Source organism: Carcharodon carcharias, chromosome 6 (assembly GCF_017639515.1).
Source record: "Carcharodon carcharias isolate sCarCar2 chromosome 6, sCarCar2.pri, whole genome shotgun sequence".
Taxonomy (NCBI): domain Eukaryota; kingdom Metazoa; phylum Chordata; class Chondrichthyes; order Lamniformes; family Lamnidae; genus Carcharodon; species Carcharodon carcharias.
Window position 1 is genome coordinate 115922865 of NC_054472.1, and position 25491 is coordinate 115948355.

Genomic DNA, 25491 nt, shown 5'->3' on the forward strand with positions numbered 1-25491 from the left:
TTGACGGAGTCAGCATGTGGGCAAGGGTGGGGGGGTGGTGGGTTGGGGGGTGGCGGTGGTCAGCCCTGGCTTCCTTGTGTGAATGCGGGGCATCTGCGGGGTAATGAGTCACTGGAGCCCTGCAATGTCCCACTCTGGTTGGGGTGGCAGGGATGCGATGGGAATCCAGGTACAGGGGGGGCTAATCAATGCTCTTCTCTCCCTTTCAGGAGAAGACTGCACACAATGCCGCCAAGCGGATATGGACTGGCAGAGACCAGGCCCAGTTGGCCATCATGACTCCATTCGAGCAACAGGCCATGGATCTGGAGAGGCACTATGCACCCAGGTCCACCGGTGACAGTGAGGCTGGGATGCCATGGGGAGGTATGTTTGCTGAGCACTCAGGTCACCATGTCTGTCCCAGCAACCATGACACTGCTGAATGTTCAGTGATTGAAGCTTTCAACATGGGTGGGTTGGCCATTGATTTTGGAAGGATGAGCACATACTGATCCGGGGATCAAGCATGCACATTGACATTATCCCCACTTTAACTAATCAAATGTCCTAGTTCTTCCTTTCAGCATCACTGGGGCAGGGATGGGAGGGGGAGGCAGAGGGGCCACTTCTCACACCTGAGAGCCCTGAACAATTAGACTCACCAGCATCACACCATCTCTGCCAGGCAGGCACCAGCGCAGATACTAGCACCTTGGTGGGGATTAGATCATTGGCTAGTGTCCCAGGGCAAAGTGGTGAGGGCACTTCACAGTCGCTTGAGATGTGGGCGGAGACAGGGAGTGCCCATGGTGCCGGAAGTCGGAGGACTCCTGGGGACCAGGCAGATGCTTGGTCGGTGGCTGATGATGAGCCTCTGGAGTCATCCATGAGGCAGCAAATGCTGGAAGTGCGTGAGGATCTGGTGGAGATATATGAGGCTATGCGTGGCATGGTGCCCGTACATTGAGCATCAACGATGCAATGAGCCTCGTGGCTGAGCACCATGCTTCCTCCATGGAGAGAGTGGTGGCTCTCATGGAGAGGCTCCTCCAGGGGAACAATCAGGGCCTCCTGGGGTTGTGCTCGAACCTGCAAGCCCTCACAGTGGCATTGACCTCAGCTGGTCAGTGCCAGTGTAGCAGATGGTTTGGGCATCAAGTATCCCAGCTCGGTGCCCATCCATCAATGTTGAGCTGGGAGGTCTGAAGTGACCTTACATCAGCGTACGAGTTGCCTGTCGTCTCTGTGGGCACCTCTCTGGGTGTTCCAGATGAGGGTAGCAGCTCCTCTGCCCCTCTGCCAGTGACCATGGGATCCAATCAGGCTGCAGCTACTGGGGAGATGCCAGCCTGGAACTGACTGCTCCCTCCCTCCAGGCAGGGCCATCAAAGGCTCCACAGGCCAGGGGACGCCTGCCAAGGTCATTGAGGCCAACAGGACAGCACAGTGAGCAGGCTGTCTCAGATGCCAGTGCCAGCGAGGGGGGAGCACCTAGACGTAGCACCTGCAAGTGTAAACTTAAGGCACACCACTGGCTTCTCAATGGTGCTTGTATGTTGCCCCGGTATTAGTTGATGACCACGGTGTGATGCGTAACACCTTCGATTTCATTTTATTTTCTGCTTCATCTTGTTAAATAATTAAATTTTGATATGTGAACACGGCTCTGGGTGATTCCTTACTTCTGCAGGTGGATGGAACCCATGTTGTTATGAGTGACTTGTTTGACATTGAGCTTTATTGACAAGGCTAATATTCCTATCCAGGCAGATTTTGCTCTCAGGTATCGAGTATGGAGCCTGCAGCCCTGGCTTGTGTTGGATGTCCATCTGTGGTGGGCTAGCTGAAGGTTCATTGGATTAAAGCCTCCCAGGTGTCCCTGCCTCCCTGATGGACCTCCAACACAAGCCAGGGCTGCAGGCTCCATACTCGATATCTGAGAGCAAAATATGCCAGGATAGAAACATTAGCTAAGGGCCTTGTCAATAAAGCTCAATGTCAAACAAGTCACTCAAAACAACATGGGTTCCCGTCCACCTGCAGAAGGAATCACCCTGAGCCATGTTCACATATCAAAATTTAATTATTTAACAAGATGAAGCAGAAAATAAAATGAAATCAAAGGTGTTACGCATCACACCATGTGGTCATCAACTAATACCGGGGCAATGTACAAGCACCAGTGAGAAGCCCAGGGTGTGACTAAGGTGCCTTAAGTTTATGCTTGCAGGTGCTACGTCTAGGTGCTCACTGGCACTGGCATCTGAGACAGCCTGCTCGGGTCAGCATCTACCCCCTCAGCATTCACTTGTGCGTGCTCATCCTCGGACTCACTACTGGACTCATTGTGTGCAGCCGGAGCAACTGAGTCTACATCTTCTTCTTCCACTGCATCACCCCTTTCCAGTGCCAGATTGTGGAGAGTGCAGCATGCAACCACTATCTGGGGGGTACTGGAGTGCCCCCCCTTGAACAGTCCAGGCATTGGAAGCACATTATGAGAAAACCGATGACTCTCTCCACCACAGCCCTTGTGGAGGTGTGGCTCCTATTGTACCGCTGCTCAGCTTCTATTCTTGGATGGCAGAGAGGCGTCATGAGCCACCTTCTGAGGGGATAGCCCTTGTCACCCAGCAGCCAACCATCCAGCCGAGCTGGAGCACTGAAAAGCCTCAGCACCTGGGAGTGTCTGAGGATGTAGGCGTTATGGAAGCTGCCTGGGTACCTTGTAGAATCAGCATCCTGTGATCACACACTATCTGCACGTTCATGGAGTGGAAGCCCTTCCTGTTAACGAAGGCACCGGGCTCACCTGCTGGAGCCTTGATGGCCACATGTGTGCAGTCTATAGCACCCTGGACACGGGGGAAGCCAGCAATGGCTGCGAAGCCTCTGGGTGGCTCTGTCTGGCTGGCCTTGTCCCAGTGATAGTGAATGAAAATCAATGCAGGGCTGAATGCAACATCTGTCACCAGCTTGACACAAATGTAAACGGCTGATTGGGAGACTCCACAAAGGTCACCACCCACTGACCCTTGGAAAGAGCCAGAGGCATTGAGGTTTGGGGCAACCGTGACTTTCAATGCCACTGGCATGGGATGTCCACCCACACAGTTGGCGCAGATCTCAGAGTCTATCACCTAACAAATGGAGGTCACTGTCTCCCTTGAGAGATGGAGCCTCCTTTGGCACTGCACCTCAGATATATTGAGGTAGCTGCTTGGCCGCTTGTAATACCTGACAGCAGGATAGTGGCAACTTCTGTGGCCCCTTCTGCCTTGAACCCTGTTGGCCCTGCACCCCTTGTGCCTATGCCTCTCCTCCTACAGGTGGCTCCTCTGGAGGCTGAATGTGGATTCCTGGCCTCCCACCCCCTTCTGGCCCTCCCTTCCTCCTCAGAGGTGATGCCTCCAGTGGATAGCACAACTCCTATTCCCAGGCTAAGGGAAGGCTTCCTACAACCAGCAAGGCCCCAGAAATTATGTTGATTCAGAGTCCTGACCTGAAGCCTCTTACTCCTGTCCAAGCAGATGTGAAGAGTTTTGAAGTGTTCCTGCTCACACAGGCAGGTATCAGTAACTTTAGGCATTAAATGCCTGACAAATAACACTTGTGACCCCACTCACCGCTCTTATCCCGCCCGTGGATGATGTTTATAAAGATGTGTCCTACCCGCCTGCTCATTGCGCCTGTGTGACGACCTGAAGATCGCACAGGCCCTGGAAAATCGGTGTCAATTACTGGCTCAAGGGCCTTAAGTGACCCGTTAATTAATGGCAGGTGCACATCCGAGATCAGCGCGCGCCCACCCACCAAAATATCGCAATGGTGCGCGGTGACATCGGGATGCTCTCCTGACATCACCGTGTGTTATTTTACTTGTAGGCATGCAGGGCCCACCCCTCCGCATACCAACGAGAAAATTCTGACTCTGGACTTCACAGGATGTTTGGACTGCACATGGAACAAGGAAAGAGTGATTTAAACTGTGCTTCAGTTTGAGTTAGTGTGCAGAACTTTCATGGACTCAGTGAACAAATACTTACTGAGAGGTGTTCAAATGAGAAGGTATTGCCCAGGTCATCTGCAAAGTCACAGGGCGGAATTTTGTGCTGTTCCCAGCAGCGAGAAGCAAGGCCGGCAGCGGAACATAATTGAGTCGGAGGCCAAAAATCAACTTCCCAACAGTGGGATGAATATTTGCAATGAAGTTCCGGGAGGTTTGTAGATGGGTTGAGTTTCCTGACAGCAAGCATCAGGAAGTGGATTTGCATACACCTACATGTCATGCATGCTCATTAAAAGGCCAGCTTGCCAGCATTAAGTTCCCTTCCCAAATAGACGGGCAATACATGCCTTCAGGTTTATGACAGCACATAAGCTGGTATGCGGCAGGTGAAACAGTCAACTTGCTGGAGTTGGAGTGAGTGGCCGCTGCTAGCTCCCCAAGGCCGGGGGAGGGGAGATGGTGGGGTGGGCACAGGAATGTGTCGGTTTAAAAGCTTGAGGGTTCCAGGTAGATGGTTATGGCTGGTAATGGGGTGTTGGATGTCCCTGATGGCAAGACAAAAATTTCTTAAATGTCCCTCAAGTGTGATGGAGGGAAGCCCAGTAGTATTTGAGGGAGGGTGCATGGACATGGCTTTCATTACCCTGGTCAATGCTGCAGTCTCCATGCACATGGGTGAGAGGAGAACCCATCTGTGTCCTCCAGTATGGGCTTTACCTTGATAGGCTGGATGGAGGCCAGCATAGACGAATGCTAGCTACAGGGCTTCCATTGGCTGATATGCTCAGGGCCAGAGGGACAGCTTCAAAGAATATGCTGGTTTATGGATCACTGCAATTTATTCACAGATCACCTCAGGCATACATGATGCTGGCTCCAGGCAATCCTGCACTTCTACTAGCTATGGCCCAGCTGAGGAGGAAGCAGCAAGGATGCCAACTTACTGACCACCCTGCCACACAATTTGCCGTGCTCCTTGCGCATGCATATCTAATGAGCTGACCAGTGCAAGATCACACTTGGCCAGCCGTTCTACCCTTAAGCAGAAATTACTCTCACTTTTGATCCTGCCTCCCAACTTATACTGCAGACCAGAAGACTTTCCCACTGTATGGGTCAGCTCACCACACATCTCAGGATATGGTAAGAGGGATCCCCACTTCCTGTCCACCAATGCATTTGCCGGTGCGAGGCATGAGACAAGGAAAGATGGGTGACATTGTCACATAGAGCCAGGAAACTGAGTGCAATGAGAAATGATTTGGCCACCCATGCCTGTTCTGCACCTCCCTCTCAACAATGTTCATTATACCACCCCGTCCCAGCAATGTTCACCCTCCCACCCTCTATACACCATCGCCCTCCCCTAATAGTACTCACTGCCCACCCCTCCCCCCTCCACCGCCAATCCTTGGACAGTCCTCATCCACTCTCCAGATAGTACAGTGCTCATCCCTTCCTGCACCCACTCTACCGACTCACCTTCTGGAATCCCTGGCTTCTGTCTGCCAAGGTTGGAAGAGGCAGCATTGCCAGGGAGTGTGGGCTGCGGGGGCTAATGTTGGTTATGCATTTTCATAGGGTGAAGGGTTGAACACAGTCATGGGTGAGAGGGGCATGAACACTGTTGGGGACAAGGGAAGAGGTGAACACTGTTGGAGTGAGGGAGGGGGTTGAACACTGTCAGGGGTGAGGGAGGAGGTGAACACTGTCGGGGGCAAGGGAGGAGGTGAACACTGTCAGGGTAAGGGAGGAGGTGAACACTGTCGGGAGCAAGGGAGGAGAACTCTGTCGGAGTGAGTGAGGAGGTGAACACTGTCGGGCTGAGGGAGGAGGTGAACATTGTCGGGGGTGAGGGAGGAGTGAACACTGCCGGGGTGAGGGAGGAGTGAACACTGCCGGGGTGAGGGAGGAGTGAACACTGCCGGGGTGAGGGAGGAGTGAACACTGTCGGAGTGAGGGAGGAGTGAACACTGTCGGAGTGAGGGAGGAGTGAACACTGTCGGGGTGAGAGAGGGTGTGAACACTGTCGGGCTGACGGAGGAGGTGAACACTGTCAGTGGGGTGAGGGAGGGGGTTGAACACTGTCGGGGTGAGGGAGGAGTGAACACTGTTGGGGTGAGGGAGGAGTGAACACTGTTGGGGTGAGGAAGGAGTGAACACTGCCGGGGTGAAGAAGGAGTGAACACTGTCAGGGTGAGGGAGGAGTGAACACTGTCGGGGTGAGGGAGGATTGAACACTGCCAGGGTGAAGAAGGTGTGAACACTGTCGGGGTGAGGGAGGAGTGAACACTGTCGGAGTGAGGGAGGAGTGAACACAGTCGGAGTGAGGGAAGGTGTGAACACTGTCGGGCTGAGGGAGGAGGTGAACACTGCTGGGATGAAGAAAGCGTGAACACTGCCAGGGTGAAGGAGGAGTGAACACTGTCGGGGTGAGGGAGGAGTGAACACTGCTGGGGTGAGGGAGGAGTGAACACTGTCGGTGTGAGGGAGGAGTGAACACTGTCAGGGGTGAGGGAAGGAATTGAACACTGTCAGGGTGAGGGAGGAGTGAACACTGTCAGGGTTGAGGGAGGAGTGAACACCATCAGGGTGAGGGAGGGGGTTGGACACTGTCAGGGTGAAGTAGGGGGTTAGCACTGTCAGTGAGGGGAGGCTGTGCAGTGTTAGGGTTAACAGCTTCATTTAAAACAATGTAATCAATAAACTGGAGTCAGACATTAAGTGGTGTGTCTTCAGTTAATGATGAGAAAGGGACTGGGGCTGTGCTGGAATTACACTCGACCATTGTCCCCCTGATTCCATTCATCACTGAACCCAGCTGGAGCTGGCATCGGCAGGTGTAGTGGCTCCAGCATAAAACGCAAAATGGGCAAATTAAATCACAGTCAACGTCAGACACACCCTCTCTGACCCGCACAGGAAGATGTGGGCCAATACCGACAGCAGCTGCCTTCTCTGCAGCCACATGCTGCTCCACAGGACAGAGGGAATGAACAGAGCACTCCAGTTGAAGGGGGCATTATCCCCAGCACAGGGTCTACAGCCAGAAGGTTAGCTTCTTCAACATGACAGAGCAGTGACGCAGAAGACGCAGGTTCTTGTGGCAGACATCTGCACCATCCTGGAACAAGATCTCCTTCCAAGAATGTCAAGTGGCCATGTATTGCCAGTAGCCAAAAAGGTCATCACAGCCTCAATTTCTTTGCTCCCAACTCCTTCCAGGTATCTACTGGAGTTGTCTCCAGGATCTCACAATCTGCTGTGTATAAATGCAATATCCTGGATATGTATGGCTTGTTTTCCAAGGTCACTAATTTTCTGAGCTTTACCATGGTTGAAGCCAGTCAGACACACATAGCTGTTGGCCTCACAGAATTGGCTGGATTCCTCCAGGTCCAGGGAGCAACTGATTATAGACGTGGTAATCAAGGTGGCCTCAGATCAGACTGGAGTCTTTATCATACGCAAGGGATTCCACCCTCTTAAAATATAGTTTACTTGTAGCCAAGGCCCAGGAGAGAAGGGTGCACAAGGCGCAAAGTACCAGAGCCCTGGGCTCCAGCAAATACTTTCTATGCATCTGATTGATTGCTTCATGACTCAGGCAATTCTATAATTTCCTGAATGCCGGAGCAGTGTGGCGAGGTTGGACATAACTAACCTATCAATCAAAGAGGTTTTCAGTGGCTTTGATCCAATCAGATCAAGATAGGCGGAAATTTTTTAAATTTATTCTTTCCTGGCATGTGGGTGTCACTGGCAAAGCCAGCATTTGTTGCCCATCTTTAACTCATGTTGCCATTGAAGAATCCTGTTTCAGATATCATGAAGTAGGCTTCCAGTCTGGAGTGTGTCAACAATAAGTCTTTATTAACAACACTTAACTATGTGCATATTTACAGTAGAAGGTACAGGTATGGAGCTGACCCCCATTCTAGGTCTTAACCTACAGTGTTCATCTCCAGGCTGATCTTGGCTCTGGGTCAAGTGTCTTCTTACATCGCTGTGTGGGTGGTACGGAGCTCAAGCCTACATTAACCCTTTATGTACCAGGCCCTTCTGCTACACCTCCCCTCAAGCCTTTATCCTATGGATATAGAGTTATCGTAGTTTACTTCCAAGTCTTACATTGCTATAAGCCTTGTGCATTAACCTTATTGTTCCAGCCTTGATGTTATGAGTTGGGGGCTCTTGGAAAAGAACCATAGGTTTGCTGTTTCCGAGCATAGATGGCCACGAGTTACCCGCAGAGGATGGAAAAAATTATTAATGATTTTTTTTTTCTCACCAGACTCAGGAGCCATGCACCAAGACTTGGAGTCTGGAATCGGGTTTAACGACAAGTTGTGTTCAAATGGCAGTTCTGGCTGAACATCTTAAACGGGATTTCTCAGAACTGGCTGTCCTAGGATTTTAAAAATTTGATCTCACCTTTGTAGGCTGCATACACTGCTTCCTGAAGCTGGATTTCCAAGGGGGAGGCAATGGAGTCTTCTGCTTGAGTGAAACTTCTACCCAGCTTGCCAGCTTCCAGGTCCTTCTGTCTCTGGAGCTTTATCTTTTGGTGAATTTTCTCAGTATCGGTAGCTTCAGTTGGGAGTTACATTTAATGCAGAATCCATTGAAGGTATCCTTGTTTCTCAGCATTGTTTTGAGGATGAGAGTTTTAATCCCAAGGTTGCTACCATGAAGAATCCTGCTTCAGACACTATGAAGTAGATTTCCAGTCCAAGTCTTAAATATGTACATATTTACAGCAGAAGGTATAAGTGAGGAGTTGACCCCATTCTAGGCCTTCACCAGACTGTGTGTACGGTATTGTGCTCAGTCCCACATTAACCCTTTATGTACCAGACCGTTCTATTACAGCCAGAGCTTTAGCCTGGGCCTCTGGATTATTAGTCCACTGACATTACCACAATGCCACCATCTCCCCTTTAACTACATTTAACTACAATCCCCAGAATTCCATAGTCTCCTCTCCGATGATTGGTCAGTATGGGTGGGGATGGTCTAATGAGGTGCAGAGATTCAGTCTGGACTTCCAGTTGGTGAGGCTCCTGCCATTAGTGCAATTTCTCCCTCAGTACGAGCATCCTGATCTGTAAGGTAAGGCAAATAAATATGACCAAAAAAGGTAAATTTCAATTGAAGGGGCAGCAAAATAAAAACATTTGACTTCTTGTTGATAAACATTATAATGAGGTGGAAGACCTCAGAATAACTGTTAACAGTCTACTTTGTCACATAATTAAATTAAAAACTTTTACATTAACAGCTCTGTCATAAATTTTTCATCAGCCAGCTCATAATAGGAAAGTTTGAGCTGAACTTCAGAGCTTAACTTTCCAAGCTGGGGTCTATAGATCCTAGGAGGGACTCCAGAAAATCATCAGATTTATGTCTGTGCTTGAGCTCACTATGCATTGAAAACATAGCTGAGTCAATTTTCAACTTGCCGCCCAGGCATAAAACTGGTGATATGGATTGGCAAATAAAAATCGGTGATTTCCATAATGGCCGACTGATCTAATGATAGTCTTACACCAGGCAGCAAGTTAAAATCTAGAATTCCTTGGTGCTAATAAAAAGCAGGTTTTCTGTAGTTATAGATTTCAAGCATATGCATAAGATTAGTTACTTAATACTATATCAAATCCCAAAGTTCCTAATTAACCTGACTCCCTACTACATACCCCCTTTAAGGCAACAGTCCAAAATAGATTTTTAATTTAAATAGCAAGCCAGCACGTTTACCATATACCCACTCAACAGTGAAATTCTAAAGGCTTTTCTCCAACTTTAGTTACTGGACACAGCAGATTTTTGCAAAAATGGTTGGAGGTTTCCCCAAGGCTGTTTCACACACTCCTGTTAGATCTTACATGACCCCAAAACATCATCTTCCTTCCTTCTTTATACATGTTTCTCTCTCTTTAATCTGTAAATTCCATTGTTCCATATGTCTTTAGAAATGTACTTTTCCCATCGTATAAAAATCTTTTATGTTGCCAATATGGTCAGTATCTTTTGGGAAAAATAAACATATATAACCTTGCCTTATGTATCTTGTTAGTTGTAAACATGCTACCATCCCTTTGAAACCCAGGCAACTCCTTCACTTAACTAAAAATGCAAATTTCCTTCACGCCCTACATGCTAAGACCTCATCCATGTTTACCCCTAACTTATTTTGATAATCTCAAGCTTGCAGCCTATCTGACTCTAACTTAATTAAATCACACAGACAGAACCACCTACACTCACACCCATAAACCTACTTTACAATAAACCACAATAATATTATAGTTTTGTGACAGATGCAAAACAGCAGAAGCATCATGCAATGGACAGAGCTAAGTGATCCTACAATTAATGGATCAGAGCTAAGCTCTGCAGTCCTGCCTCATCCAGTTGTGAATGGTGGTGCACAATTAACCTACTAACTGGAGGAGGAGGCTCGAAAAATATCCCCATCATCAAAGATTGGGGTGCCCAGCACATCAGTGCAAAAGGCAAGACTGAAACATTTGCAGCCATCTTCAGCTAGGGGGCCGGGTGGATGATTCACCTAAGCCTCCTATTGAGGTCTTCAGTATTACAGATGCCAGTCTTCAGCCAATTTAATTCACTTCACATGATATCAAGAAACAGCTAAAGGGTACTGCAAAGGCTATGGGTCCTGACAATATTCCAGCAATACTACTGAAGACTTGTCCTTCAGAACTTTCCACACCCCAAACCAAGGTCTTCCAGTACAGCTACAACACTGGCATCTATCCTGCTGAACTCAAGAGGTGAGGTGAGAGTGAGTGCCCTTGACATCAAGGCAGCATTTGACTGAGTGTGGCATCAAGAACCCTTAGCAAAACTGGAGTCAATAGAAAACAGGGGAAAACTCTACACTGGGTGAAGCCATGCCTAGCACAAAGGAAGATGGTTTTGGTTGTTGGAGGTCAATCATCTCAGTCCCAGGACTTCCCTGCAGGAATTCCTCAGGGTAGTGCCCTCGACCCAACCATCTTCAGCTGCTTCCCCCCTTCCATCATAAGTTCAGACTTGGGAATGTTTGCAGATGATTGCACATTGTCAGTGACTCGTCATATAGATCAGAATTTTGATGTTGGCATGCGAGGTTGGGCCCCGCACACTAATGCGTGGTGATGTTGGGCGAGCGTTCCGATGTCACTGTACGTCATTTAGATCTTTCATTCAACGGTTACACGCCGGAGACGGCTGCATGCCCGTTGAACTGTCAAGGGCCTGGTAAGGCCATCGGGGAAGTAATTAAGATCATTAACAGCACTGCCCATCCAACCTTAAGGTTGGCGGGCAGGCAAAGAGCCCACTTGGCCTTCGAGTTTTGCAGGAAACCTCATCTACAGGCGGGATGAGGTTTCGGAAGGTTTAATGAAATCAATAAATAAATTCTGATAAATTGACAAACATGTCCCAGCACATGTGACACTGTCACACGAGGGGACATGTGTAAATAATTTTTATCTTCCTTTATTAAAAATTTTCAATATGTACTTAATCTCCCTGAGGCAGCTCCTTGCCTCAGGAAGGTTGCTGCGCAATTTTATGCGCATGCGTGAAAGAGAGCAGGCTCCAACTCTCCTTCCTCCTCCCACCTGCACAGGTAGCACTGGGTGCTGCTGGCTGTGTGTAACGCTGGGCAGGCCTTAATTGGCCCGCCCATGTAAAATGGCGGCATGTAGCCTTTCGCGCGCAGCGATCGGCTCTGCGCCTGCCTGCACCAACTCCCAGCCGCCCTGTCCGACATTCAGAAAATTCTCCCCATAATGAAGCAGTCAGTGTCTGTATGCAGTAAGAACTGGACAATATTCAGGCTTGAGCTGGTAACTGGCAAGTAACATTCGCGCCACACAAGTGCCAGGCAATGACCACCTCCAACAAGAGAGATTCTAACCATCTCTCCTTGACATTCCACGGCATTACCATCACTGAATCCCCCACTATCAACATCTTGGGGATTACCATTGATCAGAAACTGAACTGGACTAGCCACATAAATACTGTGGCTACAAGAGCAGGTCAGAGGCTGGGAATTCTGCAGAGAGTAACTCACTTCCTGACTCCCCAAGGCCTGTCCACCAGCTGCAAGGCACAAGTCAGGAGTGTGATGGAATACTCACCACATGCACGGATCAGTGAAGTTCCAACAACACTCAAGAAGCTTGATACCATCCAGGACAATGCAGCCCACTGGGCTGGCGCCTCATCTGCCACCTTCAATATTCACTCTCACCACCACCGACGCACAGTGGCATCTACATGATGCATTCCACGAAGGCGCCTTCAACAGCATCTTCCAGACCTGCAACCTGTATCACTTAGAAGGATTAGGGGACCGCCTGCAAGTTCCCCTCCAAGTCACACATCATCCCTACTTGGAACTATATCGCCATTCCTTCACTGTCGCTGGGTCAAAATCCTGGAACTTCCTTCCTAACATCACTATGGGTATACCTACACCACAGGGCCTGCAGTGGTTCAAGAAGGCAGCTCAGCACCACCTCCTCAAGGGCAACTAGGGATGAGCAATAAATGCTGGCCCAGATAGTGACACCCACGTCCTATAACTGAATAAAAAACATTTTGGTAAGTAAAATAAAAACACAGTATTCATGGTATTTTAGCTAAAACAATGAGTTTAATCTAAAACTCTGCAGATGCTGGAAATCTGAAATAAAAACAGAAAGTGCTGGAGAAACTCAACAGGCCTGGTTAGCATCTGTGTGGTAACATTTCGAGTCCAATATAACTTCTTCAGAACTGAAGAGAATGAGTTTAATCCATTGTATCTGAACTAATGCAAATCATATGACAATACATGTCTCAAATTTAATGCAGAGCTCTGCAAATTAAATTAAAAAGATGTAAATTTAGTGACATCTCTGTATTACAATCTGTTGTAAATAAAAACTTCACTAGAGTTTGTATAAAAGGTAAAAAGTGCAGATAAGAATCTGTAAGTTAACTGTACATGTTGGAATTCAGTCAGTCTATCCTGCAAAATAATAATTGCAGGAGGAGGGTGTCAGGGAGCTGGAGGTGCCAATATATCTCACCTCAGAATATAAAGTCTGTCAGGGAATGTAGACAATGAATGCTACTTCAGCGTGCTATAAATGACATGTAAAATTGGTGGTGTTTAAAAAATGCACAGCCGTGAGTTTGTCAAAGTCAGGTTCACATAAAAAGCAATTACCTTTCAGATATATTAGCTTCTGGTTAAGACATCAAACAAATTGTAGTAAATTCAAAAAAATAACATGCATGAATGAGGGGGAAGGGTAAAGGTGGTGGCTGGAGGGTTCGGGGTGCGGTGGGGGTAGTGGGGAATAAGGGGCCTGGAAAAAGGAGAAGAACCAGGGCCCATGATTTCCCTTTTGGGCACTGACTGGGTACATGATTGGCCTGCCGGTCAGGCTCCTGCTGATCTCAAGGAGCATTGAGGAGTCCAGTTCCACGTTGACAGAAGGCAACACTCAGAGCTTCCCCTTCCTTTCCCCACAGGTTTGTTTCATCTCCCTATTATGCTGCAGACTCAGATGTGCTGCAATCGAATCTCCCTACATGTTGCAGCCTTTGTGTAAACAGGTCACTAAATCCTCTGCCCTACATGAGGATGCAGCAAAACCCCTGCCAACCCAATGGGAAAAAAACAGTAAAAACTGGGAATTAAGAGTACTGGTCAGAACTGGTCTTGTGTACCTTAAAATGGAATGCCAGTTTGGGCTAGTACTCTGATTTCTTGGGTTTTACTGTTTGGGGCAGAATTTTGCCCTTGGTGGATGGGCTTGGCGTGGGCGGGCAGGGACAGTTGGGAAGCCGACTGCCACTGGCGATCGGCACTAGGTCGCAATTTCACACTAGGGGGCCAATTAAGGCCTGCCCAGCGTGAAACGCAAGCTGCAGTGCTCAGCGCTGCCTGTGCACGGGGAGGGGGGGTGAGGAGGGTGAGGGCGCCAAGCACGAACTTCACGCGTGCGTGCGAATGAATACTACATAATCTCCCTGAGGCACAGAACTGGCTCGGGGGATGAAGCATTGTTAAAAAAAGAAAATAAAAATGTAATAAAACATGTCCCGTCATGAGAGCCTGTCACACGAGCAGGGACATGTTATTAATCCAATTGCAAAATTTTAATTTTATCTTTATTTGCTTTTGGAAACCTCATCCCGCCCTTGGATCAGGTTTCCAAAAAAATGCAAAGGCCACTTGGCATTTTCGCCTGCCAACAATTAAAAGGCCTGTTAAAGTCATTAAATAATCAATTAACTTAATTTTTTCACTGCCCGCCCAACCTAATGGTTAACAGGCCTTTTAATTGTTGGCAGGCGCGCTGCCGACTCTGGCACACGTCCACCGACTGAACTATCACGCGGCTGGGCGTTGACATCTGCATGGTCGGCCGATGTCAACACGCATCATCTCACGCTCAAGTGGGTCGGGCGCACGCTCGCCCGCCGAGTGTAAGTTTCTCCCCTGGGAAATCCAGGAACTCACCACAACACCTCCAAATACAACCCACAGTATTTCCAGAGATCTTACAATATCAGAAGTTACTCTAATTACCCTACCTGCACATTGGGTGCCTGGCCCTTTAAATAACATTAGTGCTGGGCCTCTCTTGCAGTTGAATGATTGTTTTTTGGTGAGTACAAGGCAAATGCTTTGAATGGGCCTCTCTGGTCCAAATTCGCAAATAGAACATCAAATCAGCCCGTTGGGCTGGGTGACATTGTGACAGCACCAGTTCAGAGGCTTGCAGTGCATGAATGGGATACTATATGGATTGTGCTGGAATTACAGGATATCACCCTTAGAGTGCCTTCTGTTTCCACAGCACCGTCACCAGTGGTGCTACTGATCTGAGTTTCGCGCCCAATAAGGATGTAGTAGTGGGCAGAATATAAACGCAGAAGTTACATATTGGCGAGAATTTTCCCAATTTTGGGCGGCCCGGTCAGGAGCGGGTGTGAGCAGGTGAGGAGCCAATTGTCACCTGCGATCGGGTCTGCACCACCATTTTACGTGGGCGGGCCAGCAAGGCCCACCCAGCGTAATGCGTGATTCCCAAGGATAGCAGGAGTGGGCGGACTGCGGCAGGAATGCAATGACCACCGGGTCCAATGGCGACCTGACAGCCTGATTAAATGAAGTGCTGGCAGCCTTTGCAAGGCTGCTCACAATGGCCAGTAGAAGGGCTCACCAGAGTGCTGCTGGAGAGCAGGCCAGACAGGAGGGTAGGGCAGCGGGGCAGTAGGCTCCTCAGTTTTCCAATGAGTGCCTAGCTGCCCTCCTGGAGGAGGGGGCACCACGGTGGGAGGTCCTCATTCCTAGGGACAGGAGGAGGAAGCCTCTCCACCTGTCCAAATGTGGCTGGGAGGAGGTGGCAGAGATAGTCAGCTCCCATGATATGGTGCGACACGCGTGGTTCCAGTGCCACAAGCGATTCAACGACCCCTTGCACTCAGGAAGGGTGAGTACCATGTTGGCAGAGGTCCCTTAATGCAGACGGTAGCCTTTCCCACCAAGGCCCCGGCCCACCACACACCCCCAACCCCCCCCAACTCTGAGTGCAGTTACAGCATTGAATCCTTTCCGGCATGTTTCCCTTACTGGTTGGATCAGCAGATATTGCCCATGCCTAGTTCACCCTGAGAGGGTATTGCTGAGCTGGGTTCTGCACACGCAGCATGTGTGACACTGACACCCAGAGTTACTATTTTGGGGGCAACCTCAAGGATCTACCCCTAGGCGCAGTGCTGGAACTGCGAAACATGTCAAAGTCAGGGTGCGGACATGTTGGGAGGAGGGCTTCCAGGTGGTGGGGCACCAATCCATCTGCTGCCCTTGGCGTTCCATGTGCTTGTGCCTCCTTGCTTTGCAACTGCCTTAATTAATGTTCCTACCCAGGCAGATTTTGCACTCAGGTATTGAGTATGGAGCCTGCAGCCCTGGTTTGTATTGGAGGTCCATCTGTGGTGTGCTAGCTGAAGGTTCATTGGATTAAAGCCTCCTGGGTGTCCCTGCCTCCTTGGAGTATGCCTGGGTTAGTGTCTACGCCCCCAGCGTTCTCATATGTGTGCCCATTCTTGGACTCACCACTGGACTCATCGTGTGCAGCCAGAGCAACTGCGTCTACATCTTCTTCCTCCACTGCGTAGCCCCTTTCCAGTGCTAGATTATGGAGAGTGCAGCATGCAACCACTATCAGTGACACATGATCTGGGGGGCATTGGAGTGCGCCCCCTGAATGGTCCAAGCATCAGAAGCGTGTCTTGAGAAGACCAATGATTCTCACCACCACAGCCCTTGTGGTGCCTTGGCTGCTATTGTACCGCTGCTCAGCTTCAGTTCTTGGATGGCAGAGAGGAGTCATGAGCCACCTTTTGAAGGGATAGCCCTTGTCACCCAGCAGCCATCTATCAAGCCAGGCTGGAGCACTGAAAAGCCTCAGCACCTGGAAGTGTCTGAGGATGTAGGCGTCATGGGAGCTGCCTGGGCACCTTGCACAGATTTGCAGAATCAGCATCCTGTGATCACACACTATCTGCACGTTCATGGAGTGGAAGCCCTTCCTGTTGATGAAGGCACCGGGCTCACTTATTGGCACCTTGATGGCCACATGTGTGCAGTCTATTGTATCCTGGACATGGGGGAAACCAGCAATCGCCACGAAGCCTCTGGCTCGCTCTGTATGGATGGCCTTGTCCCAGTGGCAGTGGATGCAAGTCAATGCATGTCTGAATAGAGCGTCTGTCATCTGCTTGACACAAGTGTGGACGGCTGACTGGGAGACTCCATAGAGATCACCCACCGAGCCCTTTAAAGAGCCGGAGGCATAGAAGTTGAGGGCAGCTGTGACTTCGGTTCCACTGGCATGGGGTGTCCACCCACACAATTGGCACAGATCTCAGAGCTTATTGTCTGATAGATGACTGTGACTGTCTCCCTTGAGAGATGGCATCTCCTTCCGCACTGCACCTCAGACATATTGAGGAAACTGCTTCACCGCCTGTATGCCCTGGCAGCAGGGTAGTGGCATCTTCTGCGGCCTCTTCCACCTTGGACTTGCTGTTGGCCCTGCGTCCCTTGTGCCTGCACCTCTCCTCCCAAAGATGGCTCCCCTGGAGGCTGAATGTGGACTCCTGGCCTCCTCCTCCTCTGGCACTCCCTGCTTAGAGGAGGTGCCTCCAGTGGAGAGCACAACTCCAATTCCCAGGCTAAGGGAAGGCTTCCTGAAACCAGCAAGGCCGCAGAAATGATGTTGATTCAGAGTCCTGACCTGAAGGCTGTTACTCCTGTCCAAGCAGCTGTGAAGTTTTGAAGCATTACTTCTCACACAGGCAAGTAGCAGTAACTTTAACAATTAAGTGTCTGACTAATAACTCTAGTGACCCCACTCACCCCTCTTATCATGCCCGTGGATGAGGTTTATAAATACGTGGCCTACCCACCTGCCCATTGAGCCTGTGTGACGTCCTGAAGATCGCACATGCCCCAAAAAATCCCTGACAATTGCTGGCTCAAGGGCCTTAAGTGGATCATTAATTAATGGCGGGTGCTCATCGGAGATCATCGCATGCCCGCCCACTGAAATATCGCGATGGTGCACGGTGACATCAAGACGCTTGCCCGACATCACCATGCGTCATTTTACACATTCAGCGTGTGGAGCCTGCCTCCGTATTCCAACTGGAAGATTATGGCCAATATTACTGCCAACTTTATATGGTTGCTCACTGATTTTTTTTTATACCTTCATAGGATGTGGACACTGCTAGCTAGTCCAGCATTTATTGCCCATTCCTAGTTGCTCTTGAGAAGGTGGTGGTGAGTTGCCTTCTTGAACTGCTGCAGTCTCTGTGGAGTGGGTACACCCACAGTGCTGTTGGGGAGCCGGTTCCAGGATTTTGACCCAGCAACAATGATGGAACAGCGATATATTTCCAAGTCAGGATGGTGAGTGACTTGGAGGGGATCTTGCAGGATCAGTGTTCCCATCTATCAGATGTCCTTGTCCTTCTAGGTAGAGGTCACAGGTTTGGAAGGTGCTGTTGAAGGAGTCTTGATGAGTAGCTAATTAGCTATTAGTAGCTAATGGAAAAATATTATAGTATTATGCTGCATAATACCAATACTGCACCATATAACTGTAAAGCAATCACAAAATGACTGACAAGTAGCTTTTCATAGATTTTGTAACTAAATAAGCACACTGTACTGAAAGTATGAAGTACATAATGATTCAATATTAATCAACACTTGACAACATAGTATTGACTGCAGCATGGCAGGACACTTCTCCCTGTGGAAAAAACTGCTGTGAGGTTTTGTCAAACTATCTTTTCAAATAAAATTTCACACATGTACTCAACAAGAATGTGTATTTATATAGCACCTTTAACTAGCTGAACATGCCAAGGAGCTTTACAAAAATGTAACACCAAGCCACGTAAAGAGATATTGGGGCAGATGCTTAGTCAAAGAGGCAGGTTTTAAAGAATATTTTAAATGAAGAAAGAGACATAGAGAGGTGGAAAGATTTAGGGAGGGAATAACAGAGCTTAGGGTCCTGGCCATCAATGGTGGAGCGATTAAAATCAGGAATGCTTAAGAGGCCAGAATTGGAGGAGCACAGATATCTCAGAGGGTTGTGGAATAGAGGAGGTTACAAGGATGAGGGGAGGGAATGAGGCCATGGGATGATTTGAAAACAAGGGTGAGAATTTTAAAATTGAGGCCTTGCTTAACCAGGAGCCAGTGCAGTCCAGAAAACACAGGGGTGATGGGTGAATGAGACTTAGTGGGAATACAACAGGAGGAGCAGATTTCTAGATGACCTCAAGTTTATGAAGGGCACAACGTGGAGGCCGGCCAGGAGTGCATTGGACTAGTCAAGTCTAAAGCGGACAAATGTATGGGTGAGAATTTCAGCAGCAGATGAGCTGAGGCAGAGGGCAAGTAGGGTAATGTTGCAAAGGTGGTCTTAGTGATGGCACAGATATGTGATCAGAAGCTCATCTTGGGATAATATATGAAACATGTAACATGCAATCAATAAATTTTGGAAACCAAGAGAGTATTCAGAGGCAAATAGCCACAGATCTTGGAGTTTATCACTTCGTACACTATAAAATTTCTCACTTCTTAATTTTGATTTCTATCAGTTTATTTTCTTTCTCTCAGCGGCTATGGAATAGCCAATGATATTGTTTTCAACATCAATAATAGATAAAGAATAACAATGTATGTTCACGGCTAATGGTGCCATGTAATTATAGAGAACCCACGTATATATCTGCCACATGTACTGCAACCTATCCCTTAAGTCTAGAAAATGCTTAGTTTTTCCAATAAAACATGTCAACCTTGGTTAGATTTGTTCTCAGTCTCACTGAGGAAATGCAATCCATTTTCCCTTTACACAGAAATTGCCATCTTCTAGAAGAAGAAAACAGATAACTCCAAGACTCCTGAACGAGCTTGTTTCCTGGTCAGAAGAAACTGTGGTCCTTAATTTTGTAGAGATTAGTGATATTAATTCATCAGGCACTGAATGCATTGGTGCAGCATATTGATTGTGCAAGACTTATACTAGGGAGTGGGAATACTTCTCCATCTGTCCTATCATCAGGTGAGTAAACAGGAAAGAGCAACAAAAAGAATTTGCCACCAGAGGGAAAAGAATAGCAGGTGCAGGTCAATCGATTTTTTAAAGCTGCAAATAGAATGTCTGTTGAACCTTATTAGAGGAGAAACGAATAACAGTAGATAAAGGGTCACTCCCTGGTAATGACCCTCCATAAGATGTTTAAAAGCTGTCCGTTGAAAGGATAATTGTTTAATTCTCCTTTCTAAACCTGTGACCTTCACAATCTAGGACAAGGGTAGCAACTGCAATACAATATATATATGAGTCTGATTTGAACAGAAATCGCGGTTCCTTCACCTTCATTGATTCAGCATTCTGGAACCCCCTACCTAACAACATTATGAGAATACCATCACCACTTGGACTGGTGCTGTTCAAGAAGGCTCACAACAAACGTTTCAGGGCAACTAGAGAAGGGTAATAAGAGCAAGTCTTGCCAACAACACCCACATCCCAAAAATCAATTTAAAAAGGAACTTATAACAAATAAGATAAATTAAAATAAATTGAATGTGTATATTAAAATTATTAATTAAAGTTATCGATGACTTCCTGCTAACAAAGGCCGGGAAACTCCTCTATAACTCTGGTGGGAGACCAGCATAATCTATAAGAAATGGTATACATTTCTGAAAAGGTCTGTTTTTGTCATATGGGAGATCCACTGGTCACAGTGGAAAGCTCAGAGAATCCCTGAAGATTTAAAGCCATACACCCTAACATTTAAGGAAAGAGACGGTGTCTCCAACCGTCTACAACCAGGAAACTCAGAAATGGCAGTAATGTGACAGTCCTGCCAAATTTAACGGCAGGACCACATTAGCAATTTTTAAAATTCTATTTCCAACCTGACAGTTGGCCAAATTGAGGGGCTGGCTTCCAGGCAGGAAAGCCAACAGTAGAAGGCCCCATCCAGGAAAGTTCAGGGCCTGGTGGGGGCTTGGAGCAAAGTGGGAGGGAGAGGTGGCATGGAGGTCATAGAAATGCAGACGCAGTCGGATGATTACAGGAGATTGGCAGATTTCGGAGGATTTGAGCCTGAAGATTTGCTTGAGAGGTCGGGGAAGGCACTCCTGCTTCTGCTGGTTTGAAGAGTACTCTAAAAACCACTTACCTGCTGGATCTGGCAACAGCCACCTCCCTTTAGCTTCTGGGCTTCCAGAGCCTTGGACTACCCAGCCTGCAGTCATTAATCATAGAATGGTTACAATATAGAAGGAGGTCATTTGGCCTGTTGAATTTGTGCTGAGTCTCAAGAGAAATTTAGCCACTCCCGCTCCACTGTCCTTTCCCCTTGGCCTTGCAGTTTTTTCTCTTCAGGGGCTTATCCAATTCCCTTTGAAAGCCACATTAGAATCTGTCTCCACCACATTCTCAGATGGTGCATTCCGGATCTTAACCACTCGCTGTGTAAAAAAACATTCTTCCTCATGTTGCCTTTCGTTCTTTGGCCAATTATCTTAAATCTGGGTCCTCTTGTCCTCGATCCTTCTGCCAATGGAAACAATTTCTCCCTGTCTACTCTGTCCAGACTACTCATGATTTTGAACACCTCTATCAAATCCCCTTTCAACTTTCTCTGCTCGAAGAACAATTTCAGATTCTTTTACCTATTAACCGAACTGAAACCCCACATCCATGTTCCTGTACTCCATTTAAAAATTTATCGTTTATTTCATATTGTTTCTCCTTGTTCTTCATAACAAAATGTATCACTTCACACTTTCCTGCATTAACTTTAATCTGATACCTGTCCACCCATTCCACCAGCCTGTCTACGTCCTCGTGAAGGCACCAATATCTTCCTCACAGTTCACTACACTTCCAGGTTTTATGTCATCTGCAAATTTTGAAGTTGCGCCCTGTACACCCAAGTTTACTAATATAGATAAAAGCAAAACACTGTGGATGCTGGAAATCTGAAACAAAAACAAAAATAAAATAGCTGGAAAAACTCAGCAGGTCTGACAGCATCTATGGAGAGGAACACAGTCGATGTTTTGAGTCCGTATGACTCTAAGAGTCATTTGGACTCGAAACGTCGACTATGATCCTCTCTGCAGATGCTGTCAGATCTACTAATATAGATTAAGGAAGTAGTAGTCCTGGTACTAACACCTTTGGAAACCTCCAGTCCTAAAAAACCCCATTCACCACTTATCTCTTCCTGTCACTCAGTAAATTCGATATCTGTGCTGCCACTGTCCCTTTTATTCCATATCCTTCAACTTTGCTGGCAAGCCTGTTATGTGGCACTCAAATGCTACTTGTAAGTCCATGTACACCTCATTATCCTCATTAATCTTCACGGTTACCTCATCAAAAAACTCCACTGAAGCTATTAAAACATGATTTGCCTTTAAGGAATCTGTGTTAGCTTCCCTTAATTAATCCACATATTCAAATGGTTGTAAATTTGGTTTCCAATTATTGTTTCTAAAAGCTTTCTCACCACCAAGGTTAAACTGATTGGCCTGTAATTGCTGGACTTATCCTTACACCCTTTTTGAATGAGGGTGTAACATTTCCAATTCTCCAGTGCCCCGGCACCACCCCTGTATCTAAGGAGGATTGGAGGATTATGGCCAGTGTCTCTGAAATTTCTACTCACTTCCCTCAGCATCCTTGGATGAATCCTTCTGGTCAAGATGACTTATCAACTTTTAAGTACAGCCAACATTTCTAGTACCTGCTTTTTTTAAACACATTTAGGATTTCAACCGCCTCCTTTTTCGCAATGACTTTGGGGGCATCTTTTCTTTGGTAAAGACAGATGCAATGTATTTATTTAGTACCTCAGCTATGCCCCTGCCTCCATTGGCAGATTTTTTGCTTGGCATGCGGGCGTGTGCCCGACATGCACAAGTGTGAAATAGCACACGATGATGTCGGACGAGCATCCTGACATCATTGCATACTTGCACGATATTTTGGTCAGTGGACGCACGTGAGAGTTGGCAGCGCTCCCGCCGACGATTAAAAGGCCTATTAAGGCTATCAAAGTAACAATTAACGGTGATTTTTCGCCGCCCGTCCAAGGTTAAGGTTGACGGGAGGGCGAATTGACCAGGCGGCCTTTGCGTTTTTGAGGAAACCTCATCCAAGGGCGGGATGAGATTTCCGAGATTAATTAAAAAATAGATTTTCAAGTTTGGACAGAATTTTCAGCGTCCATATGTTGATGTGACTCATTCTGAAGCATGGACATGTTTTCCAGATTTCAAATTCAGTTTTCATTCATTTTAAATTCGTCAGCTCCCTGAGGCAGCTCTCTGCCTTCAGGGAATGTTCCTTCCGCTCTAACCCACACCCACACTGACTTCAGTGCATGCCCTCCTCCAGCCCTCCCCACCCCAGCAGTGCTGAGCATCTCAGTGCACCTTTCATGCTGGCTGGCCATTAATTGGCCAGCTGGCGAGAAGTCGCGGTCGGGGCCCGAATATGGTTAGCGGTCCGTTCTCCGGCCCCTCGCGACTTGCCATTCGCGGCTGCCCACTGACCTGAAAGTTCTACACCATGGGCAGAATATTGAGCTCGGTTGGTGGATACACACCTGACCGGTCGAGTGTAAAATGATGCGTGATGACATTGGGTGAGTGTCCCAATGTCATCACGTAGTCCTGCGATATTTTGTTCGGCAGGCATTTGCCGGAGTCGGCAGCCTGCCCGCTGATAATTAAAAGGCCTATTAAGGCCACTAAAAAGGTAATTAATGCCAAATATATGCTGCCCGTCCAGCCTAATGGCTGGCAGGCAGGCAAAAGTGCCAAGCGGCCTTTGCATTTTTTAAGAAACCTCATCCACAGATAGAATAAGGTTTCCTAAAGCAAATAAAAATAAAATAAAAATTTCACACTTGAATTAAAAACGTGTCCCTGCTCATGTGACAGAATCACACAAGGGGACATGTTTTATGACATTTTTATATTGTACATTAAGTTTTTTCAAAGAGTGCTTCATCCCCCTGAGGCAGCCCCCTCTCCTCCCCCCGCCCGCACAGGTAGCGCTGAGTGTTGCTGCTCATGTTCCATGCTGGGCGGGCCTTAATTGGCTCACCCGCGTAAAATCGCAGTGCGGTGCCAATCACAGGTGGCGATTGGCTTCCCAACTGCCCCACATGAGCCCCCTGCTAAGGGAAAAATCCTGCCCCATGTGTAGGTTCTCCTTTTTCATCCCTAATGTGCCCCACCTGTCATCTTACTGGCCATCTACTATTTATATGCTTATGACAGACTTTTGGATTCACTTTTTTGTTAGCTGCCAGTGTCTTCTCATGCTCTCTCTTTGACTCTTTTATTTCCTTTTACACTTCCCCTCTGCACTTCCTATACTTAGCCTGGTTCTCACTTGTATTAGTAAAATGGCATCTGTCATTAAATACAAATGCCTCCCCAAATCTGAGGAACCCAATCTCACTTAAATATTATAATCACAGACTTGTCTCTCTAGAGCAGTTTATTCGGTTGCCTCCAAAGCTGCTGTGGTTAAACCAGATGGAGGCATGCTCACAACAATTAGGAATTGGGTTTTACATATAAAACTGATCGGTAAAGGTCTTAAATCTGTTACCTTTTTAAACATTTTCAACAACATGTCGATGGCATAGTGGTATTGTAGCTAGACTAATATGATAATGCTCTGTGGACATGGGTACGAATCCTACCACGGCAGATGGTGGAATTTGAATTCAATAAAAATCTGGAATTAAAAATCTAATGATGATCATGCAACCATTGTTGATTGTTGTAAAAAAGACCATCTGATTCACTAATGTCCTTTAGGGAAGGAAATCTGGCTGTGGAATCTGGAAATGTGACTCCAGACCCACAGCAATGTGGTTGACTCTTAAATGCCCTCTGAAATGTATCAAGCTGCTACAAAGTCTCAGAAAAAGGAATGAAACTGGGCGGATCGATCTAGTCAGTGGAAACGACAACGGCAAACTCAGCCCTGTTGACCCTGCAAAGTCCTCCTTACTAAGATCTGGGGGCTAGTGCCAACATTGGGAGAGCTGTCTCACAGACTCATAGATAATTTCCCAGAGATGACCATCACGATCCCTAGGTATGTCCTGTCCCCCCAGCAGAGGTGTCGGCACAGTGGTATACAGTCAGGAGGGAGTTTCCCTGGGAGTCTTCAACATCGACTCCGGACCACATGAAGTCTCATGGCATAAGATCAAACATGGGCAAGGAAACCTCCTGCTGATTACCATATACATCCCTCCCTCAGATGATGAATCAGTACTCCTCCATGTTGAACACCACTTGTGGTAAGCACTGATGTATTCTGGGTGGGGATTTCAATGTCCATCATCAAGAGAGGCTCAATAGCATCACTACTAACCAAGCTGGCAAAGTCCTAAAGGACATTGCTGCAAGACTGGGTCTGTGGCAGGTGGTGAGGGAAAAACGTATTTGACCTCATCCTCACCAATCTACTGGTCAAAGACAAGGGCAGCAGATAGAGGGGAACACCATCACCTGGAAGTTCCCCTCCAAGTTACTCACCATCCTGACTTGGAAATATATTGCCCTTCCTTCACTGTTGCTGGGTCAAGATCCTGGAACTCCCTCCCTAACAGCACTGTGGGTGTACCAACACCACATGGACTGCAGCGGTTCAAGAAGGGAGCTCACCACCACCTTCTCAAGGGCAACTAGAGATGGACAATAAATGCTGCGAAGCCCACATCCTGTGAATGAATAAAAAAATGTATTCTATCAAAGCAGAGTTCAGTTCAATCATTTGTTTTTCTTTTAATCTCAAACTGTTATCTCTATCTGTTTTTTTAATAGTAAGCTA